The 21,336-nt window shown below is 46.4% G+C and overlaps 1 long non-coding RNA gene across 1 annotated transcript in view; it reads left to right on the top strand.

The window, feature by feature from the left end:
• The first annotated feature begins 1,635 nt into the window (after positions 1-1,635).
• The window catches only part of LOC103691380 (uncharacterized), a 55,284-nt gene continuing 35,583 nt past the window's right edge, over positions 1,636-21,336 (top strand). Inside the window, exon 1 of the long non-coding RNA XR_015653738.1 lies at positions 1,636-1,867. This is a non-coding gene — a long non-coding RNA (uncharacterized LOC103691380). The remainder of the gene's footprint in view (positions 1,868-21,336) is intronic.

Genomic DNA, 21,336 nt, shown 5'->3' with positions numbered 1-21,336 from the left:
CACCTGTAGCTTGGCCCCAGGCACAGCGGAAGGGGTCGTCATCAGCACTGGAAATGTGCTGGCTGCATCCTGAGCTCTCTTCCCCTGGCAGGGAGAGCAAGTTGAGCATGACAGAGGGTGAGAAAGCCTCTGAGCCAGGAACCCACTTCCAGAGATCAGGGCATCATCCCTGGCTTAGAATATTTCCATTTGGGGCATTAAAAAGTCCCTAAACTCCTAGTCCAGAGAGCAATAGCGTCTGCCTGGTATGAGCTTTTCCTTAGAGGAAACTCCCCCTCGGCTGTTAGCACCAGCAGTCCCAGGTTCTAAAGGTGGTTTGACCTGCACATCTGTCTGGGAATGGACTGACGCTCGGCAAAGTTAGGTGATTTGCCTGGGCACACCTTGGTAGGTGAATAGGCTATGATTTAAATGGAAACTTGGCTGACATCAAAACTTAGATGTTCCTCTTGCTCTCCCCTGCCTGTTGGGAGCCAAGTGCTTGTTTTAGAAAAGCAACTCACTCTCTTCTAAAGAATGCATGTGGGGTAGGTTCTGTCTATTTCCGTCTAAAAAATAGGCTGTCATGACACCAAATGAAAGGACACAGGAAAAGAACATAGACTTTGGAATCGAAGACATAGGTTTGAGACTCGGGAGATGGTTCAGCTGGGAAAGCATGAAGACCAGAGTTCAGGTCTCCAACCCACGTGAAAACTGAGTGTAGTGATGTTTGCTTATGACCCCAGTGAAGGGAAATGGGAGGAGGAAACAGGAAGAAACATATGGCTCGCTGCCATACGGTAAACTTCCAGGCCAACAAGGTCCCGGTCTCAAACAAAAAGAGGAAGATGCCTAAGGGTTAGGGTAAAGGCCAATATGCACAGTTGCCCCCCTGACCTCCACATTGCACACTCCAGTACCTACAATCACGTGGGCGCGCGCGCGCGCGCGCGCACACACACACACACACACACACACACACACACACACATACACACACACGTATACAAAATTTAAAAAGTGATTTGATTTCTAGTGTGAGCCTCCCTAACTAGACAATCTTGTAAAAGTCATTTAAACTTCTATCCTGAGCCCCCACTTCATAGAACATGGGCTTCATCATACTTGCCCTGTATGTTGGACAAGCCGGGACATGTATGACCTTTCTGTTTACAATTACAACTGCCTGGCTCCGTCTGTGACAGGGCACTCTTATTCTTGGTCACATTCCAAGACTCACTTTGCCTTCTCCAGAGGCTGACAGTGTCTTAGCTTATAAAGCGGGGTTCCAGAATTTTAAAGTGGGATTCCAGAAATATGAAATATGCTTAGGAAGTCATTCTTCCGGATTACACAGGTCCAGTGTTAAACGGACAGTCCCCTTGGACCTTCAAATGGGGCTGTTGGTTAAAAACTACTAGAAAGAAATCATAGGGTACTTACAAACCCCTGGAGTTGGAGTTTAAGTTATTTCTTCCATTTTTGTCTATCTGAGGGGAAAGGTTTTTGTTCTTGTACATAATGGCTAGGATGTCATTACTGGTGTATGTTTCAGTATCGGTTCTATGAGGTAAACATTTAGTGAGGGAAGGAGACAAAGGGCAGGTAACAGGCTTGCCCTCTCTGGACCTGTGTGCCCAAGAGCTGTAGCAGCAGTGTCCTTTCCTGGAACTGCCCCTTGGCATGAACTCCTGTAGGTGTTCCGTGGGCAGCTGGGTATATAGTTCGGCGGCAGAATGCTTGCCTAGCATGCACAACGCCTTGAGTTCTGTTCCCAGGGCTGCGTATACCAGGTGTGGTGATGCACAGCTGTGGCCCCAGCTGGGGAAGCCAAAGAAGAATTTCAAGGTCATCAATTGCTACATCACAAGCTTAACCTGGCTTGGTAAGATTGATACTGTTTCTCAGTTTTAGGTGGGGATGGTAAAAAGAGGCTACTCCATGTCAACTACTTCAGGCATCCCATCCCGTTTATTAAGGACATTTGTGGGTTTAACATTGGAGATCCTGTCTACAAGGAGCTGCTTTTGACCTAACTGGGTCTGCTCATCACCCTACCAACATCTCACCGTTTCTGTCTGGGCTGGGAGAACAACGTGGGCTTGAATTTGGATTCTAGGAAGTAGAGCTGTCTTATTTTTCTGTGTCTAAAACAGATTATTTCAAACTGGGTAACATATAAAGACTAAGGCTTTATTTATTTATTCATTTATTAGTTTTGTAAACTAGTTTTGAAGAATGAGAAGTAACTTTTCAACTGTGGGGAGGGTCTTGTTCTGTTTTAACTCAAGAGTGGGAAGTTTGCAGGCAAGATGTGTGTGCAGGAGAGAGGACATGGCTGCTGTCTCCCTTTATAACAACCTGTTCTGTTGGTAGCTGATCCAACAGAAGAGACATTGGTTCACTCTTGAGGGTCTTTATCCCCACAACCCTAACCTATCCCAACACTGAGGACTTAGTGAACTGTTAGGGATGCACACGAACCATAGCAAGTATGGACCTCACCTTCTCCTCACGTGAGGTGACTCTCTTAGCTTCTCTGAGCCCAAGTTTCCTCATCCATTACAGAGGAGAGTAGCCATCTGCCTCGTGTGCTGCTGTGAAGATCTGATGAGAGACTGTGGATATGACTCCCTGCAGAGCGGTTACAGGGGCTCAGAGGATCCCTCATTAGTGACCATTCCCATACAGGATGTGTGCCCTAAGAGTTAGTTTCATTCCCTTCTCCTTTTGGATCCTTTTTTCTTCCTTTGCCTCATGGGCCCCCCCTCCCCCCCTGTTCTTCAACTCTGTCCTACTGTTCCACCCCCTCCCCCACCAGGACACATGACGCTGTTTCTTCTACCGTACATTATTCAGCTCTTGGCAGGCAGTGCTGTGCTCATAAGAATTAACATTTGGGTTTTATTTACTGGCTCCCAAAGTGCCAGGACTACATGGGGGATTTGGTTGTACAAACTCTCTTGATGGGGAAGCAATGACAAATTGAAATGGGGGAGTGGTCCTGAGGATCAAACAGCAAACTATTCCAAATCCTTGTTTGGAAACTCAGCCCCAACTGATTTAGTGCCCAAAGTGGCAGTGGGAAGAGGTTTGGTCTCCTCGGTTCCTCCCTGACCACCAAACTGAACAGTTAGACCCGTTCCCAAGTCTTACACGAGATTAGTCACAGGATATTCCTTTTAAATCCACTGGAATGTTTTCCTAAATCAGACAAGACTTTTCCAGTGTTTATGGCTGTTTTCCTGGAATTCCTTTCAGCTCTAGGGGGGATTTTAAAATTAAATACATTTCCTTTTGGTGACCCGAGGACCTAAGCAGAGGGAGATGAGACCCTAGATTCAGGCTAGCAGTAACTTGTCAAACTTATTCCAAGAAGACTCCCCCATTGGCCAGCCTTCTCGAGCACCTGCAGCTTACCACGGTGGGCCAGGCCAGGCAGCTCATCCCTGAAGGCTTTCCTTCTGTGATCTGGCCTGCTGTTTACCACAGGAAACAGAAAATGAAAGACGGATGTGCTGCAGAATCAGAGTGAGCCTGAGCCACTTGGAAGAGGGGTAGAAGTGTTGTTCCATAGCAGCAGGGCCTCCTTTCTGCCTGAGCCATGGCTAAACATGTGGAATTCTTGGCAAAGCACTGTGGCCAGAGGTCACAGGATTCTCCTGGCAGTATGGACTGCATTTCACTTGATTTCATGAAGATGAATGGCTGAGAAGAATTATGGTTGAAAATGATGTGGAGATGGGGGCATGCCTCAGAGATGATGGGGTCATACCATGGAGATGTGGTCATGCCTTGGAGATGAGATGAGGTCATGCCACGGGGATGTGGTCATGCCTTGGAGATGATGTGGTCATGCCTTGGAGATGGGTCATGTCTTAGAGATGGGTCGTGCCATGGAGATGGGGTCATGTCATGGAGATAAGATGGGATCATGCCTTGGGATAATGTGGTCATGCCTTGTAGATGGGATCATGCCTCAGAGATGAATCATGCCATGGAGATGGGGTCATGCCTTGGAGATAGGATCATGCCATGGATATGGGTCATGTCTTGGAGATGGTTCATGCCATGGAGATGAGATGGGGTCATGCCATGAGATAGGGTCATGTCTTGGAGATGGGTCATATGGTGGAGATGGGTTATGCCATAGAGATGGGTCATGCCACGGAGATGGGTCATGTCATGGAGATGGGGTCATGTCTGGGAGATGGGTCATGCCATGGAGATGGGGTCATGTGGTGGAGATGGGTCATGTGGTGGAGATGGGTCATGTGGTGGAGATGGGTCATGCAATGGAGATGGGTCATGCCATGGAGATGGGTCATGCCATGAGCCTGGTTAACTGTCCAGTATACAAACACACTGTTCTCCAAAGGCCTCAATGTCTTCCCAGGAAAAGACCAAACTCCTAAAGGGGTGATTTTCCCTTGTTACAACTTCAAGTGAGCTCTATATAAATTAAGAATTTTCATCTCTTTCTTTAACCACCACAAATGCAAAGCAAAATAACAATAAGCATGGATTCTAGAATAAGATTCAATTTGAAATCTAGTTTTAGCAATTAATTAGCTATGTGTGCTTGAACAAGTAACTTGTCACCTGTCCTAGTAAAGGTTTCTATTGTTGTAATGAAACATCATGACAAGACAAAAAAAAAAAAAAAAAAAAAGAACCACGATGTAGAAGAAAGAGTTTAACTTCCATGTTGGAGCATATCACTGAAGGAAGTCAGGACAGGAACTCAACAGGGCAGGAACCTGGAGACAGCAGGAGCTGATGCAGAGTCCATGGAGGGTGCTGTTTACTGGCTTGCTCCTCATGCCTTTCTTATAGAACCCAGGACCACCAGCCCAGGGCTAGCACAACCTACAATAAGCTAGACTCTCCCCCATCAATTATTGATTAAGAAACTGTTCTCCAGGCTTTCGTATAGCCTGAGCTTATGGAGTAATTTTTCAATTGAGGCAGTCTCTTCTCTGATGACTCTAGATTTTGTCAAGTTGATATAAACCTAGCCTATCCCAACTTACTCAGCTGTAGAATATAAAGAATGATAGGACTCTTTTTGTGTCTTAGTTAGGATCTCATTGCTGTGAAGAGACACCATGACCAAGACAACTCTTACAAAAGAAAACATTTGATCGGGGCTGGCTTACAGTTTCAGAGATTCAGTCTATTATCGTCTTGGCAGGATGTATGGCAGCCTGTAGGCAGACATGGTGCTGGAGAAGGAGTTGAGAGCTCTACATTTTGATCCAAAGGCAGGCGATAGGAGATTTTCTTCCATCCTGGGCAGAGCTGGAGCACTGGGAAACCTCAAAGCCCACCTGCACAGTGACACACTTCTTCCAACAAGGCCATACCTATTTCAGCAAGGTGACACCTCCTAATAGTGCCATGGGCCAAGCATATTCAAACCACCACACATTATTTCTGGGAAGATTGGGTGAATCCATTAACTAGTCAGAGCGTTCCCAATGCCCCCACGGCATGATCTACAAAGGGCTTGCTACTACCAAACATGGCTTTATCAAGAGTTTGATAGCACAATCAGTCACAAGTCTAGTAGACTCCCATTCACATAAGGGAGTTTCTGAGGCATCTTAGAGGATGTTGGTGGGAAGGAGCTGAGGGAAACCTGTCCTCTTTTGAGAAACACCAGCATTTTAAAAGTTTGCTGGTTCTATTTTGTTATACAAATCTGTCCGAATGAGGTAGAGAGGAAACAGTAGAAACTCTAGCCAAATGAGCTTAAACACTTAAGAGGGCATTGTATTCCTCACTCAGAACAGCCATAGACAACAAGATTTTAGCTTGATTCTGGGCCTTCTGCTAGAACAGTGGTTCTCAATCTTCCTAGTGCTGTGACCCTTTAATACAGTTCCTTGTGTTGTGGTGACCCCTAACTATAAAATTATTTTTGTTGCTATTTCAAAACTGTAATTTTGCTACTGTTATGAATCGTGATATAAATATCTATGTTTTCCAGTCATCTTAGGCAACCTCTGTGAAAAAGTCATCAAGCCCAAAGGGGTCACAACTCACATGTTGAGAGCCACTGCTAGATTCTCTACTCTCTACTCCGCTGTTCACAGAGTTAGTATCATCAGGGGTGGGTGACGTTATGATTGTGGTTGCTGGCAAGGACAATCAAATCGAGAGGCAAGATGGTTAATTTTGATTGTCAATTTTATTGTGAGTACATACACACACACACACACACACACACACACACACACACCTTTATTCACAAATTTCTAAGACACTGGGAAAGCACAGTTCTGGGTGTATTTACTATTGTTTCCTTCTACACAAACACATGGGGCCAAGCAACCATGGGCAGAACTCTCTGGACCTGTGGGATAAAATAAATCCTGCTTTCTTCAGTCATGTGAGGTATTATATCAGAATAAGACATTGACCAATGCAGTCCCTCAGGTGTTAGCCAAAGGAGATACCCTCATCTGGGTAATCTCAAAAGTCTCCTGCCAGCCTCATACTGCATTGTCTTCAAATGACTCCCTGCTCATTTTGAAACTTAGCATTTGCTAGAAAGTTAGGGCCACCTCTAGATCTATGCCCCAAGCACTAAACAATATGAATGCCACTCAAAGCTGGAGGGATAGGTGTGTACCCAGGGGTCATCCCAATGTCCACTGCTCTGCAGTAAGTGTCACCACATTAAGTGGTTGTTAATGACAATGTCCAGGGCCAAGTGTCATGATAGGCATTTCTAAAGCACTCATAGTGGTTAATTCTGCAGACCTCTTAGGTCTTATAGAACTGAAGATAGTCCAACATACATGCAGACTAGCATTAGACTTTCTGTGTCTTCTCCATCTTAAAACCTCAGCTTTGACTTAAACATTGTTTTGGAAATGGTAAATCACTGACCTAGCACTCATGAGGTCCTGAGCATGGCCTCTGGCAGTGCAAGCATGAGATCACACACACACACACACACACACACACACACACACACACACCTCTGCAATGCTATGCTAGGGACAGTGTCTGATATTGCAAGGTTCTCCACACTTCCCCTAGCAGAGACCCCTGTCTCTAGGAGATGTCACTGTAATTGAATCCCATCCAGGCCCTTGTCTCAGCAAAGCTGCATGTGTGGAGACTGTTCCTCCAGTCCAGCCTGTGTGTGTTTTGTATCTTGGCCAAGCTTAGCTGCCACAGGCCACTGCCTCAGTTACTGGAGAAGAGTGTGGACTCTATCTGAACAAAGAATAAAGTCAGCATTCGTCCCACTGGTACAGCTGGGCTTTCTTCAGCATAAATGACTCAAGACTATGGATTGTTGACATGGATGTAGGTCCCCATGCTCATGGTGTCCACCGAAGTATCCCTGTATATGCGCATGGCTCTTCCTGGCTAGCAGGAAGCACCAGAATTCTGGAATGATTTTCTCCCTCCATTAAAAGGCTGAGAAAACTTTTGGCCTCTGGCTGGAGGCAAAAGAATGGAACAGTTCACAGCTGCTTGCCGTGGGTTGTGTCCCCTGGAGCACCCTTTTAAACACTTTCGGCTGGGCCACACATACATGACCTCTACAGTACAGCTCTCCACTTGTTCCCAGAGGCAGACCAAGTTGAGAGAAAGTGTGTGGCCACTGATCTTGCCGGCTGGCCACTGCTGCAAAGCTGAAGTCTGGCGGGATGTCCTGGAAACTGAAGGCAATTGCTGACATCTGGAGGCTATGTGTTTGTGTTCCAAGTGTCAGTTATCAGCCATGGTTATGGGAGAGAAGTGTCCTGATGGTTGAGACTGGAGCAGAGAGAAAGGCAACTGTACAGCCAGTCTCATAAACTCAGAGGACTGATAGTCCTATGTCTTGCAAGCAGGGTCCTCACCTGGACAAATGACATATCTCTCTATGACAGATCTCTAGGCCTCTCTCTCTCTCTCTCTCTCTCTCTCTCTCTCTCTCTCTCTCTCTCTCTCTCTCAACTCTGTTTGTCGTTTTCTCTGATCTCATTCCTCAACCTTTTCCTCTACTTCTATGTGTCCAGAAAGAAGGAAGCAAGACCCCTTCTCTGAGCCAAGAAATATTTTCTTTCTTATAATTGATCTCCTGGCCTCAGGCAAACAAAGAGTTGGAAGACTTATAAAAGAGAGATGTCTTGAAGGAGTCAAGGAAGCACCCATGTGCAATCTTTATATGAGAGCAAAAGGCAACAGAAAGTGTTCTCTCATCTCTCATGTTCAATATAAAGCAGATTCTTAAGACAGACAGACAGACAGACAGACAGACACACACACACACACACACACACACACACACACACACACACACACACACACACACACACACACACAGGTTTTTAACAAATCCAAGGAGCCAGGTCATCACAATAAATGTGAATGGATCAAAGCCTTCATATTAAAAGATAAAGACTTTCATGTTGAATTTTAAAATACCCCATACTAGCTGTGTGGTCCTTAGAAAAGATACCCCAAATAAAATGACATATGAGAGTTAAAAAAAAGGAATGGTTAAAAGTATATCAGCTTCTTCTTCCCACCACAAAGGAGAAGGGGAGAACAAGTAGAATGGCTACTAGGCCCATCCTTCATGTGTAAGACATGGTGGTTCAGAAAAAGTGTGTTGCTTGGATCAATCCTCAAAGTAACTGAGGGAAAGAATTTGGAAGACTAGGTCCCTGCTGGATTGCTAAGACAGATTCCACATCATGTTCATTTCAGCCCCTCCAATTTCAGAAGGAATACATAGAAGTCTCCTGGGTATATCATTCTTTCTTCTCTCTGCTTACGAAAGCAAAGATGTTAAATTAAAAACAACTCCAGAGTCTCCCTATGCTTATTCCCATTACCACCCCCAGAAAATAGCTTCAGGCTGTCCAGTTTGGAAAAGCTCCCAGGCAAGAGGTCAGGCATGGCTCACAGACCTCTCTCTCTCTCTCTCTCTCTCTCTCTCTCTCTCTCTCTCTCCGTGTGTGTGTGTGTATGTGTGTGTGTGTGTGTGAGAGAGAGAGAGAGAGAGAGAGAGAGAGAGAGAGAGAGAGAGAGAGACTTTTGAGATAAGATCTCACATCTCAACTATCCCAGGATGGTCTTGAATTCACTTTGTAGCTAAGGGTAACTTTGAACTCCCAATCCTTTTGTGTCCAGCTCCCAAATTCTGGAATTGCAGGCATGTGCTCCAAAAAAACCAAAAACAAAACAAAAAAACAGACAAACAAACAAAAACCTCTACGAATGGTCCAATTAAGTTGCTCATTTTGCAACAGAGAAAGTAGCACAAAAGGAAAGTGGTGATATCACCCAAGAGACTGGAATACACTTGTGCATACAGGCAGCGTGTATATACCTGTTTATATAGTCAGGTTGCCTAAAGACAGGCCTCTGAGGGATTGAGACTTTTTTTTCTTTTCTTTTTTCAGAGCTGGGGACCGAACCCAGGGCCTTGCGCTTGCTAGGCAAGTGCTCTACCACTGAGCCAAATCCCCAACCCTGGGATTGAGACTTTTAATAACATGAGCGTTATGATTCCATGAATTCAATGAAGGCTCATAGCTTTTGCATAATGTCAAATGGATTAATTTTTGGAAACATTCAGTGCTATGATAATTTCAAAACTAAAATGAGCCAGTGACGTGGGTGCTGTAAGTCTATGTTCTCCGGCCTCTCACAGTGCTGGATTGTTCCTGTGTTGAGCAAAAGTAAGCACAGATCTCAACCCTATCAGGACAGGAGATGGAACTCTGGGCACAGGGCTGAGGAGGAGAGAGGCAGGGGTGGAAAAGAGCTCCCAAGCTTTACTGAACAAGCTGTGGTTTTATACATAGACGTTGGTTTTCATTTTTGTTCCACAGGGACCACTGGCACATCTATGCATTTGTAGTCCAGTGAGGACTAAGTATAGATGGGTACACCCTGAGCATACTCTCAATTCCCTTGGTGCAGCTCTCTGTTGGCCTTCAGAGTGAGCTGATGGGACCCAATAACACCATTTCACACCTACCCCCTCTATAATGAATGCTGTGGTCTGAAGTATAACCTCACGAGAGAGGGGCCGCATGGCAGAGAGAGCTTGGCACAGGTTGAATTCTAGAGAACTGCAGAAGGTCAGCTGGAGAGGCATGGCATTCCAAGTTCTCTAGCATTCTAGCCATAGTGGGCGGTGCAGAGACACAATGTGGACAACTGTGTCTCCATGTTCAGGTGTAGAGCCGTTTACTATGGCTCTCTTTTCTTTCCAAGCCCTAATTCTTAGTTTATTAGTTTTGAGGATAAAACACAAATACCCATCCTCCCAGTGGAGGCTTTTTGTCATGAGGGACACCAGCGCTGTTAAATCAATTGTATTTATATTATTACGTGGTAACATCCAAACTTACGTCCTGTTTCCACCACTTCCAAGGCTTTGCGACCCCATGAGGATACCTTAGACTCTTTGCTTCATCTTCAAAGTGAGGACAATAGCTACATCCACATTATTGTCCTATTGTAAGAAAAAAATAGCTGAAATATAACTCTCTTTTTAAAAGGTACATGGCTCTTTCACATATTTATGATTTAACAGCTGTCACCATCATGGCTATTACTATATGAATCCCGGAGTAAGGATCAGTGTGGTAGTTTGAAAGGGAATGACCCCCATAGGTTCATATAGTTGAATGATTGGTTGTAGTGTGCAGTTTTTGCTATCCTGCCTCAAGTGCCTTCACCCAGGTTCCCTCTGATCTGCACGTAAAACACACACACACACACACACACACACACACACACACACACACACACACACACACACACACTAAATTAGTTTTCAACCTGCCTAATAGCTCAATTTCTGGGCATTTCTAATCTTTTGCCTGGGGAAATGGCCTATGGCCACTCTTCCCGAGATCTCACATGGCTGGTGACCTTTTGTCCCTCCAAAACATGGTGAAAGATCCTCCTCTCTCTCTTACATCTGCTAGCTTTCTTGTAGGGATCTAGAAGTCCCGCCTATCTCACTCAGCTCTTTGGTTGCCAGTATCTTTATTGATGGGTCAAGAACCAATTGGGGAGCAGGACCTTAGCAAAACCTGTTCTACAATTGGTCTCCAGTTGGTGAAACAATTTGGGAAAGCTTAGGAGGTGTGTCTTTGATGCAGAAGGTGTGTCACTGGGGGCCGGATTTGAGGTTTCAGAAGCCCATGATATTCCCAGTGTGCTTTCTCTACCTCTGTCGCATTCTTGGGGATAAGGAAGTAAGCTCTCAGCTACTGCTCCGATGCCATGCCTGCTTCCTGCTGCTATGCTTGCTGCCATGATGGTCACAGACTCTAACCCTCTGGTCTTCTGGAATGTCTTCTCTAGGAGTAGGGAGGAGGACTCTAATCTGAGTTGGTCATCCTGGCACTGTGGCAACATGTGGCTCCTTGGTGCCACATCGAATACTGGAAGCTTATCAACACCACATTTTGCTGGTCACACCCAGCACAGTATGTGGAGTACATCACACTAGACTACTCAGGGCATGTGAGCATCGCTGACAGACTGGTCCAATCAGAAACTGGTGTACATTCGTCTTCTTAGTCCCTTTCCTTTGACAAGTAGCTCATCTAGTGTTGAAATTTTGTTTTATGTCCTTATGCCCAGATTCTTCTTTATAGGCCTTAATTTCAGTTTTATTTTGCTAGCATAAACAATTGTGCATGATAATGGGTTTCAATGTGGCATTTTACTGAATGTACACATTGTATTTTCATCCTTGTCACTTCTTGCTCACTCTTGTCCTCTCCTATGGCTCTTTTGTCTTCCCAACTGGTCCATCTCTTTGGGCAATTTGTGCATGAATGCACACCTGTGTGTGGTGCTTGCTGTGTGAGTGTGCTTCCATAGGTGTGTGTGTATGTGTGTGTGTGTGTGTGTGTGTGTGTGAGAGAGAGAGAGAGAGAGAGAGAGAGAGAGAGAGAGAGAGATGGGGGATAGAAAGGGAGAGAGAGGGAGGGAGAGAGAAGAAGGGAGGGAGAAAAAGAGAGAGGTTCAATGTTGCTAACATGAGCAAAGGTGAAGGTTTATTTACAGAAACCACTTACCAGTGGTTACAACACTGAAAGAAATGCCTCCCTCTGGCTGGAGGGATGGCTCAGCCATTAAAGGTTAGGCTCACACCCAAAAATGTAACAAATACCTCCCTCTCTCCCAACAAGGGTCTTTTGTGAGTATATACCATCATGCCTTAGTTCATTCTTTGTCTTTTCCATGTAAACTCATGTTTTTAAGAACCAGGTATTTGGACATACATACCTGTACTCACACTCTACTATTTCCCAACAGCTGAGGAGTTTGCTAAAGAACGAACTCAAACAAGACAAAGAACGTACAGGCAGAACCCCAGAGAGAACAAGAGAACTGTCCCCCTAGGGAGCAGTGGAGTCTGCAGGCTTCCTCTCTGGCATACACATCGATGGAGACAGACTCCAATCAACAATGTTCCCTAGAAAGGGGAGGGAATGGAAGTCACAGGGCCATAGGTCCTGACTCACTCACAGCTGCTCTGTGTCTGTGTGACCCAGACTCACATACCAGCACCAACTGCACTCAGTAGCATGAAGCCTGAGAACGTGGGGATACAGCACTCTGCCTCGAGTGGTCTCAGGGGCATTCGCCATGGGTCACTGGCATACAGGCTTGGGCTACAGGGCCACCGAGGTTGGAGTGGGGAAACTGGCCATCAAATTCGACCTGGTTTTCTGGCTGCTGTTTTCTCCAGCTGCTCCAGACCAGAGAATGGGCTGGGCTGACGTTCAAGTTAACCAAGACCAGTTTCATTTTTTTTTTAAATTGAAATTTCACAGGTCATCAGCCTACTCCATGGCCCACTGTTCTTAGAGAGGGTGGAAAAATAATTGGAATCACGTGACACAGTTTGATTAGAAAAGTGAATGTGGTTTGGAGCAAAGGCCTGGAATCCTGCCTTGGTGACTGACTTGACCTCCCATTCCCCTGTCCAAACCCTCTGGAGATGAAACTGCCTCATGGCTGTGGGAAATTATCTCAATTTAAGAGGCGAGAGGTCACTTATCTCCCCAGAGGCCAGCAGCGTTCATCCTGTTGAACAGTTGGACTTGAAAATCTCAGCTGATCAATAGGGCATTTCCCATCTTTTGACAGATGGTGGCCCCTGTCCCTAACCCTAGACACTGAAACCAACAGTTAGTTGCTGGGACTGAACTGTGGTAGATGAGACAGAACTTTATCTAGCCACCAAAGGTCGGAGTTCGCTGAGGAAGCCTCTCACACAGGCTAACAGATCTAACAATAAGCACATCAGACATGGGAGATGCTGTGCTCATAGCTCTTCACTGGGGTTGTTTAAAGAAAATCAAGCTTATCCTCCTGTCTAGTTGAATGTTCAGGGAAGGGAAGGCTCCCGTGGATCAGAGAGCACGTGGCGTGCCCGTGTCTGGCTGATTCCGTTTAGCACGAGGGTCTTCAATTCCATCCACGTTTGTCACATCTCACTTTAGAGTCTTTGCCCTAAAGACTTGAAATCCGTACGTCAAAGAGATGTCTACCTTCCCCATTTACTGGCAGTCCTGTCCCCAAGAGTCAGCCCAAGACAAATGCTTTCTGTAAGCTTCCCCTAGTCCAGAACTCAGAGTGGGGAGTTAAGTGGCTGAGGGATTGCCTCCAGCTGCCTGAGCTGTCCTGATAACCTATTTTGACTCCCCCATAAGCCAATCCCGCAGCCAGCCATGTTGAATGCAAACGAATAATTACCTCTAACAACATAGACCATAAGGGCCATGTGTGTCAGAGTCAGGAGTGGCTTGAACCAGATGTGCAGTAAAATAGAGTTGCTAAAAGACTGAATGGCCACTCTTGTTAAACATGCTTTTCCAAGACACCCAGCTACCTATCTATTGCTTCTTTTTTTCTTTTGGCTTAGTGGGGTGATCTACCTTTCCCCCACAGACCTCTCCTACAAATTGCTTTTCAATAATTCCCACACAACCTGCTGGTAGCCGTATTCTACATAACAATGCAACTCCCAAACACATCACCTGCAATTATAACTCGAGCTTTGATGTTAGACCAATTTAAAGATAGAGAATCTTGGTCTAATTAAGGCAGCTCAAGCTCAGACTGATAAGGGCCACCTTCATTACAGCTCGAGTGAGCCGCACATAACCTGAAACAGGCAGGAATCAGCTGGGAATATATTCAAGGAATTTCAAAGCACCGTCTGTCGCAGAACAGTACTCCAGGCTCCATGTCTACATCCACAGACACACCAGCAGAGATCTCACTTCCTCGACAGTCTGCCTTGAGAAAGAAGAGTCTCAGCTTCTGAGAGCGACAGCAACAGAGTTGTCCCGTATGGGAGGATGATGGTGTTGGGTCCATCTGATGATGTCATCCCTTCTTAGAGGTCTCTAGTTACTTCCAATTGTTCTTAGCCTAAAATTTCACTTCCTGGCCACAGCCCTCAGAGTCCTGCAGATCCCAGATCCCATCAGCAGGTCCAACCACATCTAGTTGTCTCCTTGTTCCCATTGCCAGGTCCAACACCACACAGAATTATTCCCAACTCACACAGTCCTCATAGTTGCCATCCCCTCTGTCTGCAAGGGCTGTCTCTTCTTTTCAGACCAAAGGCCACGCCTAAGAATAACAAGTTCTCTATGTTTAGCAGCCGTAGCCCTCTCCCACTTCCTCCTGTTTCTTCCTTCATGCAATTGCTTCTGTCCCTTTTTTAGCTTTGGAGAGTCCTCCTACTACCCAGAAGAACACCCAATGAGCTCTCAATAAAAATTTTCAGAAGGTAAATAGAGGGGCCAACCCCATGTGCAAGGCTAGTTTGAGTATAGTGTAAGGGTTATGGGGAGGGGACTTAAATACCCCTTAGCACACTAAGACTTTCAAGATCATAAATGGTATACTCAGTCTCTGCTTGAACATTCTGCTGACATGTTGCCTTGTTGACCATAGAAGCCTACGTCCTACCAAGTTGCTTTAAATCTCTTCTCTGAAGAGAACAACACAAGTTACCTTCCTAAGACCAACCCTCTTCAAGAGTGATCAGAATACAGACTCAGCATTTGGCTTTTGGCTCCTGTCACTTAAAGAGTCAGACTAATAGCCCAGAGTAAGATGCTGGTGATAAGCTCTGACCTTGAGTATAAATGACATACCACTCCTCCAGGCGACTGGTTTGACGAAGCCACTGGGACACAATTCCCAGGCAGGAGGCAGCTGGGTGCCCTTCCTTCCACCTCTACACGCACAAATGATCTGTGCTTAGTGTTGGCCTTGATGGCTGCAGAACTGACCCTGCCAGAAGAGAGCTGACCAGGTACCAGAGCTGTCTGAGCGAGCCCTTGGCCAGGAACCCTCAGCGCGTCATAGGAGCGTCTGCATACTGCGGCTGCCCCGATGGTGCACTGCTTAAACGATTTCCCTCCGGCAGCCTGAACAATTGGTGTTTCTCTGCTTAAGAACCACTGGGACTAAGGGTGTCCTTCTTCATACGGGGCATATTCTTGGCTCTTTAGGGAGCCTTTGAAAAGGCCTGGTTTTGTGTTTAAGAGTGAAGCAGTGCTCTAGATGTTTTGAGTATATTCTTGCACAAATGGGAGACGACCTTCACCTCAGGACACTTTAGCGGAAATGCCTCTAGAAAGACTCTGAGACAGAGGAAGGCAGCTCTGCAGCCATGACAGAGGTGAGGTGACCCTGAGATGGGCAGTGATGTCACAGGTAGACTCGTAGGTAGAGGGACAGTAGATGTCCCAAAGAGGATGAGGTGTGGGTCACACCACACAGGGATAAGGCTCCACGGGAAAAGTGGGAACCTCAGCTGCAGAAGGGTAGGTGGTCCACTATGCAGAAGACCCCCGGGAGTACATTTGTGTGTGTTGGGATATGAGTGTGACCCCAGGGATGGCGTTTTAGTCCCCTTTGACACCTAAGTATCTACAGGTGGTCCTCCCTGCTTTAGAAAACTGATTTTGAAAGACATGACAGAAGGACACATAGGAAACCCAGCTTGGGATCGTAAGTCACACATGTTAGGACAGAGGGTCTGGTGGACTCTGATAGATGGGGGGGGGTGGCCCATTGTTTGTACCCAGGGGGAATGTTGAGGGTGGCAGAAGCAAGGCAGGTCCTGCTTGCATTCATCCTTCTTTGCTTTCACTGAGGCCGCTGGAAATCAGTTTCTCCCTAGAGCATCTGCCCTGCCTTCTTACTAGTGAGGGCTTGGAGTGACGGCAGACAGAAGGGGAGAAGGGATCGGGAGATCTAGAAAAATCAATGGAAGCTATGGAAACTTACGTCAAAATTTCTCCATCTTATATCCTCCAGGGTGCCTCTGAGGCTAACCCAAGTGAGTGTAGGTGAAGTTAGCCACTAGCTAGCAATGAAGACAAAAATAAATAAATCACCACCACCACCACCACCACCACCACCACCACCACCACCACCACCAATAACAACAACAACAACAACAACAACAACAAGAAGAATAACAAGTCACAACCCAGAGCCTGACCAGCATTCTTGTTTTTCTCAAGAATTGGATCAATCCAATCAAAATGATTGATTCTCTTTCCCCAAAGGGCTATAGATAGTAGCCAGTGTCTTGTGTGCTTCTGCAAGTTTCTCCTGGCTGTTAGCTACATTTTCCTCTACTGAAAATCAAAGGGCCACCATATTGTGGTTGCTGTTTTGAAGACCCTGCTAAAGCCAGCCAGGGTCTTACTACCTCTTTCCCCCAGGTTCTGTAGATCAAGAAAGAAACTTCTGGAACTGCTTCGTCCTTTGCAAGCTCAACATGTTAACCGTGTTTACAAAGCTCACAGGAATCTGAACCTAAAATGGTAGAGAGTGGTCATTTCTTATTTCAACAGTTTTTGAAGAAGAAAATGTGACTCGTAATAGTTTCGAAACTGGAAAAATCTAATGAGAAGCAAAGATTTGATCACTCACACTGAAGTCTCTAATAGCTCATGGGTATTATCTGAAAGTTTGTTGTCATACTTCTGAATAAATACGTGTAAATGAGTGAGAAGGTGGATAGATGATCTCAGCTATGACCCAGAGATGCTGGGCTCTGTGTGGACACCAGTGAGGGATCGAAGCTTCCCTACAAAGAGCACAAAGAGACAACTATGAGTCTGGTCAAAACCCCACTACCCTGCCTGCTCCCAGTATTAAGACATATCTGCAGAGTGTACTTCCCTGACCAGGGCAGCCTTGGATCCTGGTTTGCCTGCAACTGCCTGGCTTCCAGTCAGTGTTCTAGGGAGGATGACTGTTAAGGACCTCTGCCTTGCAGTCTCATGGCCCCCACCAGAATCCTGGGGACAGAGCAGGGAAATGTCAGCAGATTAGTGACACTGTCTTCTGTGCACTGTGGACTTTCTCCAGGATTCCTAATGCATTCTCAACGGAGATCAATGATGTGGTCTTCAGGGGAAGCTGTGGGCAGAGCAGGTTTAAGATGGCAGGATCCCTTCTTCATGCTGTGGGGAGGTTAGGCGTAATAATTTATAGTGTCGTTATGCATTTGAATGGCTTGTGTGTGACTGCTCCAGAGCTGCTGTCTCATTTCCTGTGGTTGCTGAGAATCCCTGCTATTCTCTGGCTTGCATTCGACACCTGCATCATTGTCCCTCTGTGTCTCTCCGTGTCCCAGTGTTTCCCTTCATACAGGGACAGCGGTCACTGGGACGGGAGCACCATGACGTGGTATGAGCCTATTGCCAGTCTACAAGGACCTGCACTCAAATAAGGCCACACTAAGGTGGTAGGAGCCACCAGTCAACCCAGGGCTTAGATTACGCCTTCCCGGATTGCCCTGAGTTCTGGATTCTGACGGAGAACTTGGCATCCGGGTTGGATTTGAGGTAACAAGAAGTGAAGCACACACATATCGTCTTGTCAGCCCGGGGTAGGATAATATTGCCTCTGCAGATATTTGGAGAGTATGTGCTCAACACACATGCAGAGAAGGCCATTTTGGACAAAAGTTCCCATTACCCCTTCTCTAACATCTTCATTGGTCCTTTCTTGAACGTGTGATGAAGGGGCTAAGAGACTGTGTGAGCACACAGCTGTGATGGGAGAGAAGTCTTCCTGTCATCGAGCATTCTGCTCCAAGGCCTGGTCCTTAGACTTTCCCCAGAACCTCATGTACTGTTTTACCCTGTGAGCCTGGCGAGGGGGAGGAAGAAGTAGACCTTGTCTCTCAGGGCCACAGTGGCATCAGCCAGCTCATCTGCAGTAGACCTGCCATCGCTCTGCCTAGAATTCCATAGGGGCTGGATGGGCCTCGGTGATGGCATTGGAACCCCTCTGCGCACCAGGAGGTAGGCAGAACAATGGTAGAGAAGGCCGGATCGGAGTCTCCCTGTCAGTTGGCCCAATGTTCTTTAAGTAGATGGGGCAGCACAGTTTTGAAGAGATAAAGTAATTTGCCTACAGACACAAACCTGCCCAGAGCTACAGCCCAGCGCCCAGTCACTGCACACTTATCTTGAATTCCCACAGCCTGGGCACGGAGACCTGTATTTAAGAGAAGCAGAGGTCATTAAAATGTGCAGGAATAGAGCTCCGCAGACCTCTTGGTGAGAGGTGTGGGTGAAGCACATCCTGTCTGGGCTCCAGTTTCATTCCTCATCAGGGGGTTCACCCTCCTGCAGAGCCTCTTTCTCTCTCTCTCTCTCTCTCTCCTAACAGATTTCATAGCTGACTCTGACCTTGAACACCATTTCCTCCTCATCTCAGCCTTCAGAGAAAAAAAAAGGATCAAACACCTCACTTTTGGGATTCCTGAACTATTGTCGAGAGAATAACAGACCCTAAAAATGTAATTTCTCAAGAAACATTCGGGCCCTGTGTCAAGAGGCTGAGCAATTTCAAAGTCGTTTGAGCTGCTCTTGAAAGGATTTCTGTGGCTGTTGTTGAGGGCTGTACCCAACGGAAGGGGCCGCATTACATGTTCTTATTAAGCCCGCCTCTGATCACAGCTCTGGTTTGCTCTGGTGTCTTTGACCCAAGCCATTACCATAACAGTGAATGTTGTTCTCAATAATGGCTGTTTGTTGGGCGCTTGCCTGGAGTCCTGTGCTGTGCTGTGCTGTGCTCACAGCGGCATCTCATCTTGCTCCTACATAGATGTGACCCTGGCATTCAATTCTCTGCCATAGTAAAGAAAGAGCAGGAGATAGGAGCACCTTACAAATAGGGTACTGGGGATCAGGGAGGAACTGCCCTGAAGGAACATAGAGCACAGAGGGTTAGAAGTCAGGATTTGAACTGGTATTTGATCCTTCAAGGTCTGTCTACCAGCATGAGCCCATGGATTAAACAGTTTCAAGGTCTCAAGGAGACGTCGGATTGGGACAGGCACACTTATTTTCCTACCTGCCAACAGCTGTTCCTTTCAAACAGCTGCTCTTACCTGTGAGTGGAGATTTGTGATGAGGGGTTCATCCAGCAGCGCCCCAAATGCTCACCATTGCTGTCCAAATGCAAGGGGTACATTCATGCATCTTCAGTGTGGGATTAAGATTATTCTTGGCCATGCTGAGACTGCCTCTCGTGAATGGCATCCATGTGCCTTTGGAGGGACTGAGGGGACACTTTTCACCCTTTTCCTACCATGTGGGGGATGTGGAAATCAGAGACGCGTCAGTGAGGAAGACGCAGATGTTGAAGTGGATGCACATCAGGTTCCAGGGCGGAGTTCAACATGGCGACTAAGGAGTGAGGCGCAGGAACTAGACTCTTTGAATCCAGACCTGGACTGCCTACTGTGTGTTAAAGGGTTGACTGTGTCCTCCAAAGTCACCTGTGAGGACCCCTGTCTCACCACTACGGAGGTGACCTTTGTTGGAAATAAAATCCTTACATACAGAATCCACTTAACGTGAGGTCATTATTGGGCTGGCTTAACACAATCAACAGCACAGCCTTATGGGAAATGGAAGATGATACTTACAGAGAGAGGAAGTGGCAGAAGGGAGACATGACACTGAGAGCAGAGACTGGAGCTTTTCAGCTGCCAGTGAAGATGTGCTAAAGATTTCCAATAACCCCAGAAGCCAGGACAGAGGTGTGCAACCAACTTACGTTGCAAAGACCATGAGAACTTGCCACTACTCCACTCAGACCTCTGGTTTGGATCTAGTCCCAGAACTGTGAGAGAATAGACTCTTGTTGCTTGTGGTCGTCCCATCATTTGTCTGTCTGTCTGTCTCCCCCCTCCCTCCCCCCCTCCTTTCCCTCTCTGTCCTCTCTGTCCTCTCTGTCCTCTCTCTCTCTCTCTCTCTCTCTCTCTCTCTCTCTCTCTCTCTCTCTCTCTCGGAGGATGTTCAAGACAAGGTTTTTCTATGTAGCTCTGGCTGTCCTGGAACTCACTCTATAGACCATGCTGGTCTCTAACTGAGACACTCACCTGCCTCTGCCTCCTGAGGGCTAGGATTAAAGGCATGTGCCACCTTGCCTAGCTCCATGAGTCACTCTTCATGATATAGGGGTCATATGCCTTCCCACGCTTTTTATTTGGCAATACTCAGAAGCCTTCCAGGATTGGTCAAAGAATGAATAACTCATGACAGCACTGAACAGATGCCTGGCACCCAGTGAGTGCTTATGGACGGTCAGCACATCCTGCTTCTGTTTGCATTTTTCACATATGGGGCCTACAACTTTAATTTGGTTCTCAGCCAGGTTACACCTCCCAAATCAAACCAACCAACCAACCAACCAACCAACCAAACAAACAAACAAACAAACAAACCAAAATGATAACCAAAAAATCAAACAACAACAAAACCTGAATACTGAGTACTGAACTAGGCTTACCATCTCACTGGACTGCACCACAGAAGAGGTACGGCCAATGTAGGCTCAACAGCTCCATGCACCCACCCGTCCACCATCACCCTCACTTGATGACTGCCTGTTACTCCCTGATCTGGGTCAGGGGGAAGATGCTAGAAGTGTTTGCTATCCTCCTTCAAGCTTAGATAGTTTGAGGTACTCATGATACAGGCACATCTCACCATCTAGGTACAAATATTCATTATTTGTATGATGATATATAATGGGAAAACTCATCTCTGTTACATATAAACTAAAGAATGGCCATTTTTACTCTCTCCTACTGGAGTTATCTGTGGACCTTCCCTGCAGTGTGTGTCCCAAAAGACTATGAACGCCCAGCCATTTGACCAAGTTGGTAGGAAGAGCTTAGAAATCCCAGAACTACAGAATCTTGGGGACAAAGACTCAACAGCACTCAGTCCCAGGGAAGTGCTCATTTGGAGAATCAGGGTGGGATGAAATCATCCCAGTGTTTCACACTAAGGTGGGAAATTG

Source organism: Rattus norvegicus, chromosome 1 (genome assembly GCF_021556685.1).
Source record: "Rattus norvegicus strain SHRSP/BbbUtx chromosome 1, alternate assembly SHRSP_T2T, whole genome shotgun sequence".
NCBI lineage: Eukaryota > Metazoa > Chordata > Mammalia > Rodentia > Muridae > Rattus > Rattus norvegicus.
This window is presented reverse-complemented; position numbering and strand designations above follow the sequence as displayed.